The sequence below is a fragment of the Megalops cyprinoides genome, chromosome 19 (genome assembly GCF_013368585.1).
Source record: "Megalops cyprinoides isolate fMegCyp1 chromosome 19, fMegCyp1.pri, whole genome shotgun sequence".
Classification (NCBI taxonomy): Eukaryota; Metazoa; Chordata; class Actinopteri; order Elopiformes; family Megalopidae; genus Megalops; species Megalops cyprinoides.
Window position 1 is genome coordinate 11029498 of NC_050601.1, and position 19066 is coordinate 11048563.

Here is a 19066-nt window from a genome sequence, read left to right on the forward strand (position 1 = left end):
CATAACTGTTCACCGATGTATAAAACATCACTACCAAGAGTAGCCTACGCTCCCCGAACACACGTGCTAAGCATCATATTCTTTGTGAGTTCGCTAATTTTTTTGAGAAACTAACATTAAAATATGTACATATTGATAGAGATATTTAATTTTACCAACCCGCAATGCTTTGCTGGTCATTTGAAGTCGTCTCAAACTGCGATATAACTTGTGAAGTCTATTTATAATGATGCAGTTTTACTTAACCTATGTGTGGCAAAGGCTTGAATGCCCAACTTTCAATTAATTAATTTAATTGTGCGAGTACTTTGTGCTCTGTTCTGCTTAGTTACTATTCTTTTACTTTAACAGTATTGACCACTCAGAACGCACCCTTTTCCTCCAACTCCTGCGAACAGGAGAGGAACGGTCATCAATGATATTGAGCGTCTGATCGAAATCAGTACTCAACATCCGCTTCGCGCTCAGAAAAGGATGCTATTCCTCCTCATCGTGGTTGGCGAGACCAAACACTTTCGAAACACATTTCTCAAGTTACAAACTATAGAAATGATCCCTGAAAGTATAGTCTTAACGTCCACTTTGATAGCGCAGGGACTCCTCTAAAGTGACAACCGTTTTCATCCACGGTTTCTCTTCTTCTCGGTCGATGAGTGCGAAGCTCACCAAAGTGTGTCTAAACTCTGCGGTGTACCGCACGAAATGCACGGGCACGTTCGCGATATTTTAAAAATATGTACACGCTTAGAAGTGCAATAAATACCAGCATTTGGTTATTTGACGGAACACTGTGTTCAAATAAGTTTCCCTTCACATTTGCTGTTGTGTTTTTAGATATCGATATCTACCAAGCCAGCCATTTTCACCAGACGCGTTCACCCCGTATGGCTGCAACGACCCTGCGATTCCTTCCGCCGAGCCAGAACTTTTCATCGCTGTATAAAACATCACTGCCTACATCACACTGCCACTTGGCTAAATTTGCGGGAAAGTAATATTTAAAATATATATATAGACAAAGGTATTACCTTTCGACAACCGACAATGCTTTGCTTGTTATTTGGAGCCATCTCAACTGCAATATAGATTGTGAACCCTATTTACAATGCTGCCGTCCCTGGCCTCTCAACCCACATGCGTGTTGTACAAAGGCTTGAACGCTCGATTTTTAACGTATTAACTTAATAGGTTTGTTTTTTTTTTGACAATGTTGTTCTGATACGTTTATTTCTGATTTAAAAAATCTTTACAGATTATGTGTTCTTCCCGTATAGCTGCGGTGACAAAGGTAACAATTCCTTCCACCGATCCATAAGTTTTCATGGCTGTCTTAAAGCGTCACTGCTAACAGTACGCTCCCCGAACGCACGTCGTATACGCCTTAACTGTGCAACATATATTTTGTGAGACTTCGCTAAATTTACGAGACATTGGTATTTAAAAAAAAAGATACTGACAACAGCATTTCATTCAAGCAACCCACAATGCTTTGGTAGTTATTTGAAGCCATCCTTACTGCGTATATAGATTGCGGAGTCTTTACCATACTGTAGTCACTTCCTACAGTGCGCCCCCTGAACGCACGTGTTATGCGCCGTATTCTGTGAGTTAGGTAAATTTGCGAGAAACTAACATTTTAAAAGACATTGATAAAGGTATTAAATTCAAGCAACCCACAACGCTTTGATAGTTATTTGAAACCACCCTAGCCCCAATGCAAATTGTGAAAATGCCGCAGTCCCCCCATGCGCATGTTATACACAGCCTTAAACGTTCTACTGTTCATGTCTTGATTACGTTGTAGCCGTTCTTTATTTAAAATATTACCACGACGAGCTTACATTTTCTGATTTACAGTATCTTTAACTTAATTCTGTTATTTAACAAGAACATCAGCAACCACTCAGAACGCACCCTTTTCCTCCACCTCCTGCGAACAGGAGAGGAACGGTCATCAATGATATTGAGCGTCTGATCGAAATCAGTACTCAACATCTGCTTCACGCTCAGAAAAGGATGCTATTCCTCCTCATCGTGGTTGGCGAGACCAAACACTTTCGAAACACATTTCTCAAGTTACAAACTATAGAAATGATCCCTGAAAGTATAGTCTTAACGTCCACTTTGACAGCGCAGGGACTCCTCTAAAGTGACAACCGTTTTCATCCACGGTTTCTCTTCTTCTCGGTCGATGAGTGCGAAGCACACCAAAGTGTGTCTAAACTGTGCGGTGTACCGCACGAAATTAATGGGGACATTCGGGATACTTAAAAATCTGTACACGCTTAAATGTGCAATAAATATCAGCATGTTGGATTTTTAAATCAAACATCACGTTGAAACAGGGTTTTTCTTCACATTTGCCATTGTGTTTGTAGATGTCTTCAAAGCCAAACATTTTGGCCACACGCGTTCACCCCACATGGCTGAAATGACAAAGTTAACGCTTCCTTCCGCCTGATCATAACTGTTCACCGATGTATAAAACATCACTACCAAGAGTAGCCTACGCTCCCCGAACACACGTGCTAAGCATCATATTCTTTGTGAGTTCGCTAATTTTTTTGAGAAACTAACATTAAAATATGTACATATTGATAGAGATATTTAAGTTTACCAACCCGCAATGCTTTGCTGGTCATTTGAAGTCGTCTCAAACTGCGATATAACTTGTGAGGTCTATAATGATGCAGTTTTACTTAACCTATGTGTGGCAAAGGCTTGAATGCCCAACTTTCAATTAATTTAATTGTGCGAATATTTTGTGCTCGGTTCTGCTTAGTTACTATTCTTTTACTTTAACAGTCTTGACCACTCAGAACGCATCCTTTTCCTCCACCTCCTGCGAACAGAAGAGGAACGGTCATCAATGATATTGAGTGTCTGATCGAAATCAGTACTCAACATCCGCTTCGCGCTCAGAAAAGGATGCTATTCCTCCTCATCGTGGTTGGCGAGACCAAACACTTTCGAAACACAGTTCTCAAGTTACAAACTATAGAAATGATCCCTGAAAGTATAGTCTTAACGTCCACTTTGACAGCGCAGGGACTCCTCTAAAGTGACAACCGTTTTCATCCACGGTTTCTCTTCTCCTCGGTCGATGAGTGCGAAGCTCACCAAAGTGTGTCTAAACTCTGCGGTGTACCGCACGAAATGCACGGGCACGTTCGCGATATTTTAAAAATATGTACACGCTTAGAAGTGCAATAAATACCAGCATTGGCTTATTTGATGGAACACTGTGTTCAAATAAGTTTCCCTTCACATTTGCTGTTGTGTTTTTAAATATCTACCAAGCCAGACATTTTCACCAGACGCGTTCACCCCGTATGGCTGCAACGACCCTGCGATTCCTTCCGCCGAGCCAGAACTTTTCATCGCTGTATAAAACATCACTGCCTACATCACGCTGCCACTTGGCTAAATTTGCGGGAAAGTAATATTTAGAATATATATATATAGACAAAGGTATTACCTTTCGACAACCGACAATGCTTTGCTTGTTATTTGCAGCCATCTCAACTGCAATATAGATTGTGAACCCTATTTACAATGCTGCCGTCCCCGGCCTCTCAACCCACGTGCGTGTCGTACAAAGGCTTGAACGCTCGATTTTTAACGTATTAACTTAATAGGTTTGTTTTTTTGACAATGTTGTTCTGATACGTTTATTTCTGATTTAAAAAATCTTTACAGATTATGTGTTCTTCCCGTATAGCTGCGGTGACAAAGGTAACAATTCCTTCCACCGATCCATAAGTTTTCATGGCTGTCTTAAAGCGTCACTGCTAACAGTACGCTCCCCGAACGCACGTCGTATACGCCTTAACTGTGCAACATATATTTTGTGAGACTTCGCTAAATTTACGAGACATTGGTATTTAAAAAAAAAGATACTGACAACAGCATTTCATTCAAGCAACCCACAATGCTTTGGTAGTTATTTGAAGCCATCCTTACTGCGTATATAGATTGCGGAGTCTTTACCATACTGTAGTCACTTCCTACAGTGCGCCCCCTGAACGCACGTGTTATGCGCCGTATTCTGTGAGTTAGGTAAATTTGCGAGAAACTAACATTTTAAAAGACATTGATAAAGGTATTAAATTCAAGCAACCCACAACGCTTTGATAGTTATATGAAACCACCCTAGCCCCAATGCAAATTGTGAAAATGCCGCAGTCCCCCCATGCGCATGTTATACACAGCCTTAAACGTTCTACTGTTCATGTGTTGATAACATTGTAGCCGTTCTTTACTGAACATACTGTTACGATAAACTTACAATTTCTGATTTACAGTATCTTTAACTCAATTCTGTTATTTAACAAGAACATCAGCAACCACTCAGAACGCACCCTTTTCCTCCACCTCCTGCGAACAGAAGAGGAACGGTCATCAATGATATTGAGCGTCTGATCGAAATCAGTACTCAACATCCGCTTCGCGCTCAGAAAAGGATGCTATTCCTCCTCATCGTGGTTGGCGAGACCAAACACTTTCGAAACACATTTCTCAAGTTACAAACTATAGAAATGATCCCTGAAAGTATAGTCTTAACGTCCACTTTGACAGCGCAGGGACTCCTCTAAAGTGACAACCGTTTTCATCCACGGTTTCTCTTCTTCTCGGTCGATGAGTGCGAAGCACACCAAAGTGTGTCTAAACTCCGCGGTGTACCACACGAAATGCATCGGCATGTTCGCAATGCTTTAAAATATGCAAACGTTTAAATGTACAAAATACCAACGTATTATTTTTAACGATAGACCCTATTTTAAAAAGTTGTCCTTCACATTTGCTATTGTGTTTTTAGATATCTACCAAGCCAAACATTTTCACCAGACGCGTTCACCCCATATTGCTGCAACAACGTAGGTAAAGCTTACTTCCGCCTATCGAGAACTTTTCATCGTTGCATAAAACATCACTACTCAAAAGTATGCTCCCTGAACACTCGTGGTATGTGTTTTAGCTGACCAACGTGTATTTTGTGCGACATCGCTAATTTTTCAAGAAACCGATGTTCAAAACAGATATCGATAAATGTTTCTCATTCTATCAACCCATAATGCTTTGCTGGTTATTTAAATAAGCGTACGTCATCACATCTTATTGGTTGCAACGAACCTCGTCATAGGCGGAAATATCTGATGGCAACTTCTGCCTCGCGTGTCGCGTGTGTAAAATCTCCTACTTCAGTCAAGTGTGGGACATTGCGTTCTCAGTGCATGGGCTCCCTTTTCTCCCACATTTAAGGACCCAGCCCCGATCATTTGGGTTGAAGATTTTGATGAGGCTATACGAACAATTCCAGCTGGACAGTGATGACAAGTCATACAATTTGGAGGGCATCACATAAATCCCGTTAGAACAGCAGCGACAATGGTACAACAGTCGCTGGTGTCCGCAGTTTATAATGTCCGGTATTCCGTAAAATGCCGAAATAGGTCTATTGATAGCATAGTACAGGTTTTACTCGGATTTAACATGTGACGATGTTACTGGAATGTTACTGTTACGTCTTTATTCTGTAATTATCATTTTTTAAATGTATCTACACATGTATCTAGGCTACTAAAGTAAAAACTATCCACTAAATAGCTATTTCAATTTCTACAACAGAATTACGAATAAAAAAATTACAATTATGAATTACATGAGTCAGAAACATTTTCTGTGACATTTTATAGACTTTACAATCTCAAACATTTAAAAGATGCAGGCTGTAGACTGCATGCTTTATTGTTTCAATATAATGTGTGGCCATCATACTTAGTACTCAATAATAAGTCAGAAATTTGCGCTTCTGTGAGATCAATTCAGAATTCGAATTGAAATGTAATGTTATGGATTGTTATCCTACTGTAACATCACAAGCCTGACACTAGCACTATTATAATAACTATGAACAACAGGTCAAATATACAGGCCAGAAACACTCAAGTTGCTCAAATAATGTCCCATGTTTCATGAATGCATGTGGTAACAGACTACTCCATACTCCACACTGTTTTCCATTCTTGTAACAGAACATACAGTCCTTTGTTTCAGGTAACACCTATCAGGTGTCAAAAAATTGCCCATTACCTAATTAGCCTCACACTTTCAAATGCGGCGTTTGCGTGAACTGTAGCTTTAATTACCTGCAACACTCTAAGCCCGCCCCGCACCATCCTGCTAGCCATGGAGTGGCAAAACACCCACTAACAAAGCTGAGTCATATGACATTCAGGTGGACACCTGGGTCAACGTTGCACGAAAAGAAGACAGCCCCCACTCCTAGCATGGCGCTGTTTACTTAAACGGCTTTGTTCGTTGCGCGGGTGTGTATGATGCCGTGGAGTTCTTCAGCGAGGTGTGCAGGTTTGACCTTGTGACCTGCACCCATATGCCAGTGCAAACGTGGCGCTGCCACTTCAGCGTGACCTTTATGCGTGGTTGCATCTACGCGATTGGTGGCTTTGGCTGAGTCAACTCCAACCAATGGAGCCTCATCCCACCCATGCGTGAGCAGAGGAGCGATGCCAATGCTACCACACTGCACGATAAGGTCAGCCACCGAGAAGGCCCGCTATTAAACCTGCTCCCATAATCCCATAATAGTTAGTGTGCATGTGGAATGAGGATCCAAAGATGGACCTGCTGAATTTCTCTTGTCAAAAAAGAGGAGCCCTTTCGCAGGATGATTCGGGCATATACATGAACGAATGGAGTGTAATGTTTTTAAAGATGTAATCAAAAACTCAAAAATCGAAAATGTGACTCAAAAATCTGGTCTTCTTATTCACATGTACATCTATGGGATTTCAATGGGGAGGACTGCTTGTCTACTGCAGAATAATACAGCCCCAAAACCAACCAATGTACTGAGATTACTCCTGTGAGTATTCGTCATAGTGGGCTTTGGGTTTTTTTCCATGGGAAAAATCATGGTGGCTTTACAATAAACTGGGCTCCAATTGCACACTAGGGGGTGTTTTAAGTATACATATCTGGACCAGATTAAAAGTGTTTCATAAATTTCACAAAGAATAACTTTATGTCCATCAAAGTTTGTGGTTGTAAGAGTTCAGGCACCTGGCATTCAAAGAGGGACTTGCGCCAAGCACCCTTCCAACAGAAATACCTTCATATGACTCCAGGGGGCAGTGTTTCCTTAAAACAAAATATGCCATATTCACTGTGGGCCTGTTTCCTAATGAAGCAGAACATGATCAGCTATGAAGCATGACAATTGTTCACCATTCTCTAAGTAAGGTACAGTATATGTGATGTGTGTGACCTTAGAGCAGTTCACAAACAGATTTCACATGGGTATACAAAGGTGCAACATTTTTTAAAGACTATAACAATTCGAAGGCACTTCTTAGATGGATCATGCACCATAAAGTACAATGTAATAGGGAGTAATTTATCTACTTGAGGCATGCTTTTGAAAAAAACTTTGCATTATGTCAGATAATTTCATGTAATGGAATTTATACGTACACATGAAAACTAATTTGGATGGCAGGTATCCCATCCACCAAATTGCAGGTTCATAGGGTATACCCTGTACCTCTTTAGCACCGAGTCTTAGCACTTTTGTGGGTAAAATACCCACATACACACAGAGATTTGCTGCACATAAGTTTGGGTTCAGTTTGGCTTATATGATGACACGACATCAACGAAAACACAAAGCACACATTTTTCACAAGCTCTGGCTGATTCCAGCCCAGATAGTCAGTATATGCCCATATAGTGCTCTTATGAAGGAAGGAGACCTTCACCTGTTCCCCTTAAGAACAGGTGAATTAGTGTAATTTATAAAGCAGGCGTATGGCTGGAAAACAGGCTCTCTTTTTTCAATAGTGCGGCAGCTTGCTTTAAACTACTTACATTTTTAAAAAGTTTGTTCTTTGTGTTCATTTATTGTGAGAAGTGCTGGCCTGCTTCTCTGTAGCCCTCTGTATTCATTGACACCCCCTGACTAAACAAGAACAAACAATTTGCTATGATAGAAAAAAAAAATGCACACGTTAGATGATTTTTCTGGTCTGGATATCATTACACTTAGAAGTCAGATTTTTTAATAAATTTTATTTCAGAGAAGATGTTCATGCTTTTTGTTCTTGTGTAAATAGGGATGTGAATAAATACAGAGAGCACAGTATGTCATTGTCTTCTTTTTACAAATGAAAGAAAGCAGCCATGAATTAAAATTAGTCCTACTGCCCAGGAGGATTCATTTTTTTCTACTCATACAGAGTCAACACTGCCGGTAGATGTGAACTGTCCATCCTGAAAGCCACTTAAACACTGATTTGTCCCGATGAACTGGCGTACAGTACAGATTCCATTAGTCAGCAGTAAGCCACTCGAGGTAACAACAGGAACTACAAGCAAATCACTCATTTACTCATTTCGGGTCAGTCAGATAAGCCTGCAAGTTAGCCAGCTGACTTGATTTGTTAGCAGGTGCTGTTAGCTGGTGCCAAAATGACTATATCCATCTTTCAGGAGTCACAAATAGTTTCTAACTAGGATTCCCTTTGTTTTTAAAACAATACAGATGCACTCAGTTTATAACTGTTTTTGTTTGTAAAAACCAGCTGCATATAGGAATCAAAAACAATACATGGACATAATCATTCTTTTAAAAGAAGTCTATGTACCAATTTTAACTCATACACATGTAATATGGTACTCAGTTCAGTGTAAAGATGCACAAATATCAAAACGTTTGCTTAGGATTTGAGATTTTAATTTCAGTACGGTATCTGGTGTTTAGTGACACAGAACCTAACACGTAAAATATTTGGAGAAATAGTTGTACAGTTTGGCTAAGTGCTTAGCAGCTTATGCACCAAGGCAGAAAAAAGAGACAACACTTAGTGCCAGAGAAATTAAGCGACCCACTTGAGCACATGAGGAAGAGCATGGAGAATAAAGGAGACAGAAAGCTATCACATCAGTGATTGAGGATGTGCTCGAAACAGTGGGTAATTTCATGATCACACACTGACTGAAATAACATTGTATTTCACAGCACCAAATATCATGGAGACACCGAGCGAGTTTAGTGAGTCATATTATTATTTTTATCTTTGAACCAAGATAGTTAAGGACATTGACTGTGCCATGGCATTGTACCCTTATATTAAAAGTCACGCAGTACTGTATATTATATAGTCACACTACAAGCTAAGCTATAAGTCATATGACATCCAATGAGTTCGCAAAAACAAACAGATTTAATGCTTCAAATGTTCCTTCTTTATGTTAAATTTGAATGGTCTCATTCTTAGCAGGGTCATGCAATTCCACCTTAATTAAAATTCATGGCAGTGTACAGATCTTTTCAGCTAATTGTATTCACTTAAATAACACCAGGCTAAAGTGAGTGCAGCCATAAATTTAGCGCATGTTGTCAGCTGAGAAAAACAAGTTCATAAAGTAATCTTTTAGTACTTACATTTTAGGAAATTAACTTGGTTTGTAGCTGCATCTGTTTCTGTCACTCCAGGCAAATGCTTTTGATTTCTAATTAAAATTTAGTTCTCACAGAGTAGCATTAATTCTAAATTCTTAAATATGAATTTTCCATTTTCAATCTACCAAAAACAGGAGAAGTGTTTACAATTTGGAGTTTTGCAGGATCATTTGTCTGAATAAATTCTTACCAGAAAGAGCATGTCTTTCCTTCAAGCCGATGACACTTGGAAATAATAGCATGTAATTGAGGTCTATTACTATTTTTTGAAGTGTGCAGTCTGAAGGACCTTCCACTCAAGTGTTTAGTATTGCGATGAGCATGCCACCATATGGCAGGTTGCCCGGAGTGAAACACAGAGCTTGGAATCTTTCCCTCAAACTCCCACTGAAAACAGCCTTATTGGCACGACCGCAATGCCCTGGTCTCGCCAAAGGAGTTAAAACAAGCATGTCAATGCAATGCAAATGTAACCTTAGGAATGGGGGAAAAATAGTTCATTCGACTGTCTGGTACTCTACCCTCCCTTTTGACACAAACAATTAAAAGGACCTTGATTGTACAGGACAGCAGCAGGACAGCCTTCTCCGTTTTTACTTGGCACAGTTCTCACAGACATACAGTTTTCTGTATTTTTCAGTCCTCTCCTCTGCAGAGCCACACTCACATTCTCCCTGTCTCTCAAGTCTTGCACATGCTGACAACAGATTGATCTTGACAGACTCGCTCTCTCGCTGTAACTCAATAGGAGACAACTGGGAGCTGTAATTATTATTAGAAAAATAGTTAAAATGCCCTGAGTGAGATTGTGTTCACATGCGTGCATAAACAGAGAGACAAACACATCATTTTAATCCCTCCCCAAGCAGTATTATTATTGTGCCGCTACATTGTTTGCTGGTGGTAAATTTGCATGGAGTCCCTGATGCTTTTCCCATAGTGGAACAGCAGCCTCAGTGGATGAACTGTGACGGCTTGTGAGACCGGGCAACCTATCAGTTAGTTTTTAATGTGCTGTTTTTGCTTTCTGTGTTGTAATGCGCAGTGAGGTAAAAAACCTTTCAGCTGAGCTGTCCAGCGTGGTCACCAGTTATGGTCAGTGTAGGACCCCACACCCCTGGCCTCCTCGCCTCTGGCCACTCAGTTATTTTCAATAAACAATTACACATGCAGTGTCAGGGTGTGTATGTATGTATCATCTCCTCTATGTCCTTCTCTCCTTCTCCCGCTCCCTCTCCCTCACTCTTTCAGAACAGGCACCTGTCACGGACTCCCACAGTTTGTATTACCATTCTAAATATACTAGAACACTCTTTTCCTTCCTCTTGCTCTCTTTCTATTTCTCTCTTTCTTGCTAGTGCATTTGTTCTTCCATGGTATTTTAATGCCATCATCATTCCAAATTTTGTGCCCATTTCTTGTCTTATTCTGCTCTTTCCTTTTTTTCCTCCCATTTCCCTTCACCCCCCCACCCATCTCTCGTTCTCTCTGCATCTGCCCCCCTTCAGTCTCTTACACTTGCAGCTGTTCCTTCAGCCTCTGTCCTTCCCTCTCCTTGTACCCCCTGTTCACCCGCACCACCATCCTCTATCCTTCACTCACTCTCTCCTTGCTCTTTTCCATATTCTGGTGACTGCATATTACATCTCATGTCTCACTGAAGGTTTTCCTTTACGCTTGTTTATTATTTGCTTCATTTAGACGGCCTTGTCCCGGATAACTTACAGAAACATGAGAAATGTAAGTATGGTGCAAAACACAAATACAAATTGCCAAGCTTAACGATACACATGATATTAATACAATACAAGCTACTACCTCAGTACCTTTCAGGGACACAGCACATGAGGAGACATAAGTGCACAGCAGAAAATACAACTTATCATAAACTCACTAATAGTGTTAGTGCTGTTGATATTATTAGGAAAGATATTGTTAACAAATTTTATTTAAACTCAAAACAATTGTGCATATTTTCTGCACCACCATAATGCTAATACAACTGCAGCCATAGCAGGTGTAATGATGACTGACCACTTAATAGAAGCAACATTAATATGAAGTTATTATTAATGGCTCTCAACATAACAGGAATTCTCGTAAATAACACTTCAACTGTAACACTGTCAGTGTCTTCAGAATTTTAGTGCATTTACACTGAAATCATCAAAGACCAACAGAGACGAAGACTAACTCCATTTGTCATCATTAAGGCAACAACAAGTATCATGGCGGAGATGACGATATTGACAACAATGATCATAACAAAAGGTGCGGGTCATTAGCTGGGTCCTTTTTTGCTAAGACAAAAACAGAGGGGGGTCGCTTGGCAACCATGGCTCTGGTTGGGCCTTGTAAGGCTAGAGGCTGCCATGGGGCGAGGGGTCAGCCTCTGCGCCGCTGCACCCAGGGGTTAAAAATAACCGGTGAGAGGGGGGCAGCCGGAGACACAGAGACACAGAGAGGGGGAGAAAAAGAGGTAAGGCCACAGAGGGGGGAAAAGTAACGCCCGCTTATCCTTTGCTCTTCTCTGGGATATCCTTTTCCCTTCGTCTCCCTCTCTCTCTGGCCCTGTCCCTCAGTCTTCCCGCAGCTCCTTTTACAAAAATACCCAAGGACAACCCTCACTATTAATAGCAGGTGTTGTCAACTGGAACCAGAGAAGTCACCGCTTATGTAGTGTTAACTATTTTTCTGTCATTCTTTGTATCAGCTGCCAGTTTGAATTTCTGTCCATTTAGTTCCATACCTCTCTCACTTTCTCCTTCTATGTCTCTTTCCTAATCTCTCTCCATTTTTATAACTGGTATCCATTCTTTTTATATCATCCATAATTTCTTGTATGATGTTAGACAATGACTTTTTTTGTTTGGCAGTCTTTATGTTTTAAGACAAGGTTGTCCACATTATGTTACAGCCTGGCATAACTCTTTGGTTTTATCTTCTGATTTTAATTGTCTGTTCTGTGCAGTGCTGGAATATTTGAGGGATTGAATTACTGTTAAGTAATAAAATGGTGAAACTTCCATGTGAAATATGACACTCTATGATACTTTATGATCATAGTGTGTTCACAAATACATGCTGATGTATAAGTTTCTCTATATTTTACCCTTTGGTTTTCAGATGCCCCAATAATGCCATATTTTAGGAATTTGATCATTACAATAAACAATGCAAACAATCTGCATGAATATTATTTTGGCGTTGCTCATGATCTATTCAATTCACATAGGCATGGAGTAGGATTCCGCATTTGCAGCAAGCACCAGTAAAAATTTTGCCTGACTGACTCCCCGTGATATATGGCTTCCCTACCAATCCCACACCCCCAAAAGAAAAAGACAAGTGGCTGTTTCTCTACACAGCATGTGTCCTGGAGTTTTGGCCCTTTAAGAGGAGAGGGAGGGCCAGAATAGAAGGAGTTCTGGCTTAGTGCCACAGGAATTGGGGAAGGTCCTGAGAGCTTAGCACCATTCTTACACAACACCTGTTCCACACCTGCCCAGCATGCATGCGCGTGCCCATCTACACACAAACAAACACACACACACACACACACACACACACACACACACACACACATACGTGTCCTCACAGAATCGAGCAATGAAGTTCCCAATGCAATGTGAGTTTGCCTGCATACATTTACAAATTGCAGTTCTCACTTGCATACGGTTCATTTGCATTAATCGTCTTGAATTAGCTGATATGCATACAAACTCTCATATCCATTCATAACGACTTGAAATGTAGAGGCTTGCAATGTTTCTTTTGTTAAATAAAAATTCAATTTTGTGCCTGTATCATTATCAGCACCTTTGTACCTGTACTGATTTCATTCAAGTGTGTCTCTCTTCTTATTCCACTTTATCTTCCTTTCCTTTCCTCACTATATTTAACCACCAGTTTCCATCTCTCCGTCTTGGTCTCTCTCTCTCTCTCCATCTCTCTTTTCATTCATTCATCTTCCTGTCATCAGCACTTTTCCTCCAAGCCGTTCTGTCCATCATTTTTCAATCCTCATACACACCTAATAAGGCAGATACAGCGAGAAGAGGAAAGAGGGAGAGAGAGGGTTAAATATACTCAAAAAATCTGGAATGCTACTTCTTATATCTTAAACTAATCTCTGCAGCTTCTTATCAAAGGCAGTTTGCCTAGCTGGACACTGCACACAATTAGTGTGACTGTCTGTGAAAGTCTTTTTGTATCAATTTTTATGTATATCTTTTTTTCTTATAACCACCCTCTTTGAATTTAAATTTAAGTTTTATTATCAGAATTTTCACAACAGAGTGATACTGGAATCAATATATTGTTACAAGGACTGTATGTCATATGAATGCCTACCAAATAACTACATAATAACAAATGGTCCCACTTGGTGTGTTTTTCAGGTGCAGGGAAGTGGTCACATTCCAATCTACCTACATATAAGTGAGTAGTTAATGTGTTGGGGTATGATTCTTCTCTTATGGTGTCTCTCCTTGGCCCGCACATGTAGTTGTGTACTAAGTGACTGGCCAATGGATACATCCTTTGTAATGGTGGCTGGTGTCTATCCCTTTCAGCACTGACCACTGATAAATAGCTTTCCTTAAGCCAGCCAGTTTAAAGGCTCTGTCCCAAAGTTTCACACATTGGGGTAGAATTTTTTTCCTCAGGATTTGGTTGACTGGAATTGACAGTATGTTAGCAGGTTCAAAAGCACATATGAAAAATATAAGTTGGAAATGCATCCACTGTGATTATGTCAATGTAATTTAAATTTTAATTTAATAATAATTTCAATATTATGTGAAGTTATAAAATATGTTTCTATCCACATGGAAAAATGTAATTAATCCTTGTAGATATTACCAGGAGATTCAATATACACAGTGGGCCTCAGGATGACCCAACCAATACTGATAGAGAAAGAAGTGAGAGAGAGAGAGAGAGAAAGAGATGAATGAGAGTGAGGTTTGTGAGGTGGGCATTAATGGGAGGGAAGGAGGGAGGGATCACAGACTGAGGTCAGGGTCACAATGCAGGTATAGCCAGATAGAGGGACAGGGTGGAGCAGCACATGAAGTTTAACAGAGCAAGCATATACAATCTTTATAGACCCCACAGTGATGTTTAAAAGCGTTTTACATTCTAGCCTACTTACTAAGTGAGTAATTTGAGAAATAAATTGTATTCAATAAAAATAGGTTCACCATAATGTCAAATACATTGGAAGGGAGGAATACTGTGACACAGCCCTTCTGTTAACTCACTCAGAGGTGGAGAGAGAGAGGCTGTGAGTGGGTGGGATGGTGTGAATTGCAGAGGCCCAAACCCTGCTGGTCACGGCAGGAGCATAAGGAGCCAGGGCAACCCAATCGAAAAAGTACAGTGTTACTAAGACCCCTGCCAATGCTCCCTTGATTGCGTAACTGGAGGAAGGAGTGTGGAGGTGGGTTGAAGGCTGGCCTCCCAAAAATAAACACAAAAATCTGACAATTGTGCTGGACCCAGTTGCACTGCGTCACTCCAGACTATTTATATCAGGGCTGCTAATGCTCTCACACAGGCACAACTGCTATATCTAATATTACAGAGGCTACTACTCGAACCACTACTACTAATAATATTAATGCTATGTCTACTTTTGTTACTACTGCTACTACTATTACTACGAGCACCGCTAATTATAATGTCACTGCCACTACTACAACTAAGAACATTAATGAAACTGTTGGCAGCACTAGCTGTTGGGGACACTGTACCTCCCACAGCTAGTGCTAGCACTGTCCGCCCTGTGGTGACCGAGAGGTGGAAATCAACCCCCACTCCAGGGTAGGGCCAGGGTGTGGGAGAGGGCTGAGGATTCTCTCAAAATGTGATGGTTGCAAAATCCAGCAAACAAATTTCATTCGCACAGTATAGATAATGCTGAGAAGCACAGTGGAATTAATAAAGGTCAGGAGCCCAGCAATATAGATAAAGACATACAAACCAGGAGCACAACTATATACATACAGAGATATAGATCAGGAGCACAGCAATATATACAGATCAGGAGCACAGGAGCATAGATACGGAGATACAGATCAGGAGCGATGCCATATAGATGAGGCCAAGGAGCACAGCAGTCACGCAGAGGCTAGAGCTTAGTTGGATCTCAGTCAGGTGCACTGCTGCCAAGCCTAGCCTGGTCCAACCTGCCATGGCTCAGACTACTGTGTCAGTGTCAGAGTGCTAATCAGCCTGTGTGAGATCCAATCCTCAGCCCTCAGCGGGTGTAGCTGCCTGTGCACAGAATTGGGGGGGTGTTGACTGTTTTAGTGGGTCTATCAGCCTCTCCATGGAGCCAGAGTGGGGACAGATAAAGGCTGAGAGAGACAGAGAGAGAGAACGTGGAGCATGGGCGGGGAGGGACCTTTGGGTGATGCTTTGGATGAGGCATTGACACGCTGTACAGAGAGAGAGAGAGAGAGAGAGAGAGAGAGAGAGAGAGAGAGAGAGAGAGAGAGAGAGAGAGAGAGAGAGAGAGAGAGAGAGAGAGAGAGAGAGAGAGAGAGAGAGAGGGACAGAGCTTAATGCAATCTCTGTAGTAAATGTGTGGACTGCGCAGGGTGGTACATTAACACTGCGCTGAGGGCAAGGCACAAGCGAGGCATGGAGCGAAACCCTATCCCTCAGGGATATTGAGTTAAATGTCAATGAGCCGCCCTGAGGTAGACACTGACAGGCCGACCCTCCCGACCCTCAAAGGTCAGAGGTCGTAGCACAGGACAACAGCTGAGAGAGGAGGGGAGGGCGGAAAGAAGTGGGGAGGAGCCACAAGCTGAAAGTCAGAGGTGGACACAAGTGTGGGTGTGCGGGGACGGAGAGAGGAAGGGATATGTAATGGTAGCAAGAGTAGGACTGAAATGAAGACAAAAAGAAAGTGAAGGAAAGTATAAAAACATGTATCGATGTCTAATAAAGTGTTTAACAACAGTAATAATAGCAGTAATCATTGGTTTCTGTACCTGTCTTGCTCCCATTCAGTGCCCAGCACAGGAGTATGTATCCATTTCACAGTTTTTACTCAACTGCCGAGGATACATTTACTGAAATCTACAGAATTAGCTCATATTGACGATGCCATAAATAATTTAGGCCAAGATGTGAAACATGTCTGGGGCAGTAAAAAGTACAACTGAGACTTCCACTGTGTCCTTACATGATGACAGGCAGTGAATTGTTAGCCTGTCAGCCGTTGATAATTATGATACAGTGGGGGATCTATTTGCTGGTGAGCACAGTCTGTCTGTAACGAAACAGTTGTGTAGCAGATCGAAATGCTGGCAAGCGTGTTGGACCTCAACACTCTGTGCTGTCCTGAGGCCTACAGGTCCCTGCAGGTGTGTGAGGCTGAACCACAGGTATCCAGGGAGCTGCAGCACACTCTACAGGCCCAAAATCCTGCATTAAGCAGACAGGACACTGCTGCTTACCGGCAAGCAAACCATTAAAACACTGCCTGCAGTATCTAGCACTCACTGCACCTAAGCTTAAACATTGAATCAAGCGTGGTGTGTTTAATTCCATAACGGCCATGGAGAAGCTAAAAAGAAGACAATAAAAATAGGCCTACTTACTTCTGAGACAATTTTAGGATTGGGCTCCCATTGGATCATTAGTGGCATTTCTGATAGGCTGAAAACAGCTGGTATTGACATGTTAAGCAAAACACTGGCTGCTCTTCTTAGGAGCTGTTTTGCCATGCTGAGGTTTTTTTGCATCTCAGAACAACTTAGGAATCAACATGAGGACAGTGATTTTACATTTACTCTAAAACGTTACTTAAAGGCCCTGTTCAGGGAATGAGTATGTGAGAGTGAACATGTCCGCAAAGGACATGAAATTATTTGCTTGCCGATATTTCCAGTAAAACAAACACTTCATTTCTTGTTTGTGTCAATCATGGATATATAGAAATAGAAATCACACATGCATAAGAATGCCTACATTGATTGCTCAGTTTGCTCTGTGATTTGTGTACTGTTAGGTCTGGGTCAACTGCAACCTGAGCTTTTTTTCCTGGGCATGCTTTTGGGCAGCTAAAAAGCTAAAAATAACCTGGAATACTTGTATGGTATTTCCCGAAATTCTTTGTTTTGAAATAAATACACTTATAAAATATAAATATGGAAATGAAAAAATATATATATTTAATTGACTAATTATGCTATTATATGAACTACTAAATTAATGATTACATTTTTGCGTGACTACATTTTTTTTTTTGTAAATTTCAAGATTTTTTTTATCAACTGCATTGATTTTTATAACTTCTTATACTTTTTGTGTATTTAGTTGTGTGTCATTATTGTATGATTTAGATTTCTCCTTCACATTGACCATTTACAAGTCTGCACAACGTGAATATCACCTTACAGTTGATAAATCAAGAGGGGCTCCCTCGGCAGTAATTGCAATGAAGGGGTTTAAACAAGGTCATTCAGAAGTACGGTGTGTGAGAGCCTGAGAGTTCACACAGAGGCTGTGTGTCATCAGCATATCAGAAATACACCTTGTAAAATACTGGCTGACTACTATTGCTGCTGTCACTACGAAGGAATATTACTACAGTGTGAAAACAGAGGTGCACACTTACACATTTGTTTTCCTTATTCTTATCAACACGCCATCAACACAGGAGAGAAAATAGACCTGTGTTATGATTCTAGAGGAAATGAATTAATAGCCTTTTAATTTCTTATGTGAGGGTGTGTCAGTCCTCAGGCATTTTATGGTGATTTTTATTTTCATTAGAAGCTTTCACTGATGGTAACACGTGGCCCGTGCCCATTGTTCCCCAGTCAACTAACCACATTGTGTTGTGTGTCCTAAAGGAAGAAAGGCTGTCAATTTTTAAAAGGGTGTTTATAGAGATTACACACAAAATTAACACCCAGCCTTCGAGAGTACATAGTGTCCTGCTCTTCAGTACAACAGTTAGTGATACATCCTCTCTCCATCTCTTATTGTCGCTCTGCTCTTTCCAGCATTCAGGCAGAGTCTCAGATTTTGCCCAGAGTGCTAAAGGGGGCTTAAGCGAACTCTGCGACCACATACCAGCTTCCTCCCCCCGATCCCTTGTTCCCCCTCTCTTGTGTCCCCTCTCCTGCTTAATCTCGCCCTCTCAGTGTGACGCTGACACACTCGAGTGTCCACTGAGTATGTCTAGATTATTGCTTTCCCCCCCTCACTATGTGCGCCCTTAAGTATGCACAATAGTGTCCAGTCAGTCAGCAAGGATATGCTGTATGAACTGTCATGTTATCTGTGTCAGTCAATGTACTGCAGTGTACAGAAGGCTCAGCATATGTCTGTATTAACCCCCCTGTCACTTACCATCCAGCCATCTAGTGATCTTGCACTTATCTCACGTACTGTGGCAGTGGATAAGGGTATCTGCAAAATGACTTTAGAATGATATTCTCTACCTCATCCACATCTCACTCTCAACCTTCCCCTCCACAGAAGAAGGCACAATCAAATCTGATCCCCTCTTTCTTCGCCACTTTACAAGTGCCTCTCTTCCGTTGAGTGACTGAACAGTGT

The 19066-nt window shown here is 41.1% G+C and overlaps 4 non-coding genes across 4 annotated transcripts; all 4 read right to left on the bottom strand.

Moving 5' to 3' along the window:
- Nucleotides 1–356: 356 nt before the first annotated feature.
- Nucleotides 357–572, bottom strand: LOC118795223. The gene has a single exon (XR_005005790.1). It is a non-coding gene; the product is annotated as a small nucleolar RNA U3 (small nucleolar RNA).
- A 1326-nt stretch (nt 573–1898) lies between these two features.
- On the bottom strand, nt 1899–2114 carry LOC118795221. Its single transcript, XR_005005788.1, has one exon. It is a non-coding gene; the product is annotated as a small nucleolar RNA U3 (small nucleolar RNA).
- Nucleotides 2115–2810: 696 nt separating this feature from the next.
- LOC118795222 lies at nt 2811–3026 on the bottom strand. The gene has a single exon (XR_005005789.1). It is a non-coding gene; the product is annotated as a small nucleolar RNA U3 (small nucleolar RNA).
- A 1319-nt stretch (nt 3027–4345) lies between these two features.
- Nucleotides 4346–4561, bottom strand: LOC118795225. The gene has a single exon (XR_005005792.1). It is a non-coding gene; the product is annotated as a small nucleolar RNA U3 (small nucleolar RNA).
- Between the last annotated feature and the right edge of the window lie 14505 nt (nt 4562–19066).